This window comes from Xenopus tropicalis, chromosome 6, assembly GCF_000004195.4.
Source record: "Xenopus tropicalis strain Nigerian chromosome 6, UCB_Xtro_10.0, whole genome shotgun sequence".
In the NCBI taxonomy this organism is placed as follows: Eukaryota; Metazoa; Chordata; class Amphibia; order Anura; family Pipidae; genus Xenopus; species Xenopus tropicalis.
In genome coordinates this window covers 33275743-33281742 of record NC_030682.2, presented here as the reverse complement: position 1 = coordinate 33281742, position 6000 = coordinate 33275743, and positions in this window count along the sequence as shown.

Here is a 6000-nt window from a genome sequence, read left to right as displayed (position 1 = left end):
TGCTATCTTATATGTGCTATCTAAGGGGTCCCCTCACCCTAATATGTAAATTATGACAAATCTATAAACCTACTTGTTGTTCATATGAAGAAAAAAAAATTAGGAATTCCCACTCTTAATTGTGCCCACCCACCACCAAGTCAGTATGGGTTTATGTGTGTGACACATTAACTTAAAAGGGTTGAACTTGATGGACTTCTGTCTTTTTTCAACCCAACTTAACTATGTAATTTATTTGGTTGTGAATAATGTAATGTGCAATAGTGACTCTTGGATGCCAACACTCCTATCACACAATTTATGTATTACTATAACTATCCCTGTTGCTGCCAATTGCTCAACTGCTGTGTTTTGACCTGTATGTATTTTAATTAGGCATAATTGGCGTGCTCATAAATAAGTGAATGGCCTTCTGCCAGCAATGTTCTGGTGGTTTTTACTGCTGTTGATGCAGGTTTAGAAAGACATAAATCTCTGAGATCTATTTCATTACGATACCTAAAATCTCTCAAGATCATGGTACATTGTACCATGTCAGGGCCTTTTGCAAAGGGAACTTCATCAGGCTCTCAATGGTTATCATATAGGCATGTACTGAAGATGCACAGGCCACAATTATACAGTATCAAGTTGAGCCACATTTATGGTCAACCTTCTATGGGGCTGCCCACCTTCTATGGGGCTGCTACCAAATTCATATTTTAAAATTCTTTCCTTACTGACATCATGCTATTTAATATATACCACAATTACAAGTATGCTGCATTTATGTTTCTACACATATGCAGGTAGTGTATGCTGCTCTTTAATCTACCAACATATTTCTCTTAAACATAAGATGCTGTACTACTTACCCTGAAAGATTTTAATCTACAGTCTACCCTAGTCTTCTAGACAGCACAAATGGTCTTTAGTACCTACTGGAAAGCTATCGGGGAGGTAGGGTAGTCCTTGATTGACTGGGAAACCCCTCGGGACTGACTTGCGCCTCCCATCTCCTACATGAGCAATTTGATTTCTAAATTGCAATTTTGTTTTCTACCTTGCTAGACATGCTCAGGTTATGTATCCTGAGACATTAGGACAGTGAAAGTACAAATCGCCATACTGCCAGGCCTTTACGGAGCAGTATACCCAGTTTTTCAACATTAACGCAATGAATAGGGCTTGCACTAAACAAACTTTTTGCCTGTTGTTTGAATATGTATGGGAATACATTTTTTTTTACTTCTTGCACCAAATATAAAACTGAAAATAAAGTCATAGTCTACTTTAGGTTTTCACGAGCACAAAACAGTCCACTGAGAAGCCACCTGTATAATAAACTACTGATGATCTCAAAGCCAACAAGCTGTTCCTGCGGGAAAGTTAAGGTTGCTTATGCAGAAGGTTCTTGAGTTGTATTGATTGTTCTCATACAGACAGAAAGTGAAATGTGACTTTACATTCAGTTTCAGATTTTGCCCTGTTTAGCAAGAAATAAAAAAAAACATACATATTTCCCAATGAAAACATCAGACAAAGAGTGTGCTCAGCACAAGCCCTATTCATTGAACCCATGTTGAAAAAGAAGATATACTACTCTTCGGGGTGATGGCACACAGGGTGCTTTGTTGCTTACGGGAAATCATCTCTGCTGCAGCACCTAAAATTGTATTGTTCCAGGATCAATTGAAAAATACTTTTATATAGAATCATTTGTAATATCTGCCAGTAAAACATATCATGGCAATGGTGCACAGTTACACAATGCATATACAGTATTTTACTGGTGGCAATTTCAGTTTGAATCAACTCAAATATTTAATTGTCATCACAGCAAATGTTACCATGCAGACCACTTGTTGCATCAATAATAAATTCATGAGACAACAAAAACCTCTTTGGTATTCTTCATTACTTGCCCTCCAGTGAAGCTAAATCTTCTGATCAACATGGCCAAATGCCCTTTGGACAATAACGTATTTATTGTATTAGCAGCCACCAATCCAGTTTGAACCCTTCTTTCCAAAGAATAAGTCCTTATAAGAAAAAAACTTTAATGAATAAAAAATAAAAACTCTGATCCACCATTATTAACCGTTTCAGTGAATATAAAAAAATGTTTTTGATTGACGTGACAATTCTTCAGTAAACCTGTCCTAGCACAATGTGTTATATAATTTTATAATTGCTAGTCTTTACAGCTTCAGTAATGTCGTCATTCATTTCTCTACTGCTGTTAGCCTCACAGATCTCTGGTTTCCATCCCTTTTGACATTCTTATGTGATATTGCATCAGAGCGCTCCTGCCCGGGACACTGGCTACAGCCACTGTACATAATACGGTACAGCCAGACCATGCACAAGTTCCATGACAATTCTAGGATGTATGCCATCGGGCCAAACGATTTGCTCACTTCAAACATTTTCTGGAAAGATTTGCACACCAGTGAACTCGCTATTGTTTCATTTACTTTCAAGTAACCTTTTGTTCCCTGTTGGTGTTTTGGAATCAGAACAGAAACCATGATTATTGTGTTTTTCTTGTGCTTCTTTGTTGCACAGCACCTATTCAATTCGTTTATCTTACTCCTCTCTGAATTAACTAAGGCCTCTGGCACACGGGGAGATTAGTCGCCCGCGACAAAACTCCCTGTTCGTGGGCGACATCACCTGCCATCCCACCGGCGAAAATGTTAGTCGCTGGTGGGATGGCACACGCGGCGGCGAGATTTCGGGAAATCGCCGAAAAAGCCTCGCGAGGCAACTTCGGCAAGGGTATGGCTACCTAGGTAGCCATACCCGGACAGATTTAGGGCTCTTGCACAGGGGGAGATTAGTCGGCCGAAATGCCATCCCACCGGTGAAAATGTACATTGCCGGTGGGATGGCATACGCAGCACCGCGATTTCCCAGAAATCGTGGAAGTTTCCTCTCAAGCCAACTTCCGCGATTTCAGAGAAATTGCAGTGCCGCATATGCATTGGGCTGATTTCTCAATCGGCTACAAGCTCTTTGCCAGGGATGGGCTGCACCTCAATGATGATGGGGCAGCTGCTTTGGGGGAAAAGATGGCTAGCGGGTTGGAGGAGATTTTAAACTAGGAGTGGGGGGGGAGGGTGCAGTGGGAAATTCTGTGGTAGACAGGATAGATGAGGTAGCGGGCATAGTAAGGGAAAATGGGGGAGGAGACTTGCTTCAGGATACTGATAATGGCAGGGAGGCCCATAAGTTGTTTACACGTCATTCTCACGCCGGAACCAGTATTAAATGTATGTTTACCAATGCAAGGAGTCTGACTGGTAAAATGGGAGAGCTGGAGGTACTGGCGTTAGAGCGGAAATATGATGTGATTGGAGTTGCTGAAACTTGGTTGAATGAGTCTCATGACTGGGCAGTTAATATTGGGGGTTATACATTGTTTCGGAGGGACAGGGGCAATAGAAAAGGAGGAGGAGTGTGTCTGTTCATTAAGCAGGAATTAAAAGCAAATATTAAGGAGGAAGTGATGGGGGGAACAGAGGGAGCTGAATCCTTATGGGTTGAGCTTCTCACAGATAGTAAAGAATCTACCAAACTAATTGTAGGCGTATGCTATAGACCCCCTAATGTAAGCGAAGAGGAGGAGGCCCAGCTCCTGTTGCAAATAGAAAAGGCTGCTAGTTTGGGGCAAGTGATAATAATGGGGGATTTTAATTACCCTGATATTGACTGGGGCAATAGTACTGCCAGGACAGTAAATGGGAACAAGTTAGAAAATGAGGAGCGCATCGCGGCCGAGGCCAAGACTAACCCCAAAAAGTTTTTTAAGTATATTAATAGTAAAAAGATGCAGGTTGGGGGTGTGGCCCCATTGAGTTATAATAACAATATGGTTACAGCGGATACAGAAAAGGCAGATGTGCTTAACCAGTTCTTTTCTTCTGTGTATACAGTAGAGGAGCCAGTGGGCCAAGTCCCACCCAATAGCTGCACTGTTGCCTCAGCTCCATCTACACAGTGGTTGGCACAGGATATGGTGCTTAAAGGGTTACACACGATAAATGTAAACAAGGCACCTGGGCCAGATGGAATACACCCTCGGGTACTGAGAGAGCTAGGGGCAGAATTACAGTGGCCCTTGTTTCTGATATTCTCAGACTCTCTTTCATCAGGTATGGTACCTAGGGATTGGAAGAAGGCGAATGTCATTCCCATATTTAAAAAGGGAGTAAGATCTCAGCCTGGCAATTATAGGCCTGTAAGTTTGACATCCGTGGTGGGCAAGTTATTTGAAGGCTTGTTAAGGGATCACATTCAAAATTATGTAGTGGAGCCATTATGAGCAGTAATCAGCATGGCTTTATGAAGGACAGGTCATGTCAGACCAATTTAATTGCTTTTTATGATGAGGTAAGTAAGAAGCTGGACAGTGGGGATGCAGTAGATATAAACTATTTGGATTTTGCCAAAGCATTTGATACCGTTCCCCACAAACGACTGCTTTCTAAGCTAAGGTCTATTGGTCTTAGTGAAGTCGTTTGCACATGGATAGAAAACTGGCTACAGGATCGGGTACAGAGGGTGGTTGTTAATGGTACATTCTCTACTTGGAGTAAGGTTCTCAGTGGGGTCCCTCAGGGTTCTGTACTGGGTCCACTTTTGTTTAATTTGTTCATAAATGACTTAGGGGAGGGTATTATGAGTAATGTATCAGTGTTTGCAGATGACACAAAACTCTGCAGACCAGTCAATTCTATCCAGGATGTGACATCCCTGCAGCAGGATCTTGACCAACTGGCAATCTGGGCAGCTAAGTGGCAGATGAGATTTAATGTGGATAAATGTAAGGTCATGCACCTGGGATGTAAAAATATGCAAGCCCCGTATACCCTAAATGGGACTGCACTAGGCAAATCCATAATGGAGAAGGACCTTGGAGTCCTTGTAGATAATAAACTTGGCTGTAGCAAGCAATGCCAGGCAGCAGCTGTAAGGGCAAACAAGGTTTTGAGCTGTATTAAAAGGGGTATAGATTCACGGGAGGAGGGGGTTATTCTTCCCCTTTACAGAGTGCTGGTAAGGCCCCATCTAGAATATGCTGTTCAGTTTTGGTCTCCAGTGCTCAAACGGGACATTATTGAGTTAGAGAGGGTCCAGAGAAGGGCAACTAAGCTGGTAAAGGGTATGGAAAGTCTCAGTTATGAAGAAAGACTGGCCAAGTTGGGTCTGTTTACACTGGAGAAGAGGCGCTTAAGAGGTGACATGATAACTATGTATAAATATATAAAGGGATCATATAATAACCTTTCTAATGTTTTATTTACCAGTAGGTCCTTCCAACGAACACGAGGGCACCCACTTCGTTTAGAAGAAGGGAGGTTCCATTTAAACATTCGGAAAGGATTTTTTACAGTGAGAGCTGTGAAGTTCTGGAATTCCCTCCCCGAATCAGTCGTACTTGCTGATACATTATATAACTTTAAGAAGGGGCTGGATGGATTCTTAGCAAGTGAGGGAATACAGGGTTATGGGAAATAGCTCTTAGTACTAGTTGATGCAGGGACTGGTCCGATTGCCATCTTGGAGTCAGGAAGGAATTTTTTCCCCTCTGCGGCAAATTAGAGAGGCTTCAGATGGGGTTTTTTGCCTTCCTCTGGATAAACTAGTAGTTAGGCAGGTTATATATAGGCATTATGGTTGAACTTGATGGACGTATGTCTTTTTTTCAACCCAACTTACTATGTTACTATGTTACTATATGCCATCCCACCACCGATTTTCATTTTCGCCAATGTGATGGCATTTCGGGGAGATTAGTCGCACGGGACAAATCTCCCTTGTCGCGGGCAACTAATCTCCCCATGTGCTAGAGCCCTTAAGCTGCCAATTTGAGTCCTTTAGAAAGATATGGCAGATAATTTGCCTATTTATGGGAAACCCTGGCGGCCCAACCCGACCAATATCTGGGCAAAAATCAGCCAGGTGTCAATCAGGCAGGTTTGATTTCTTAGTTGGATTGGGGACCAAATCGGCTCA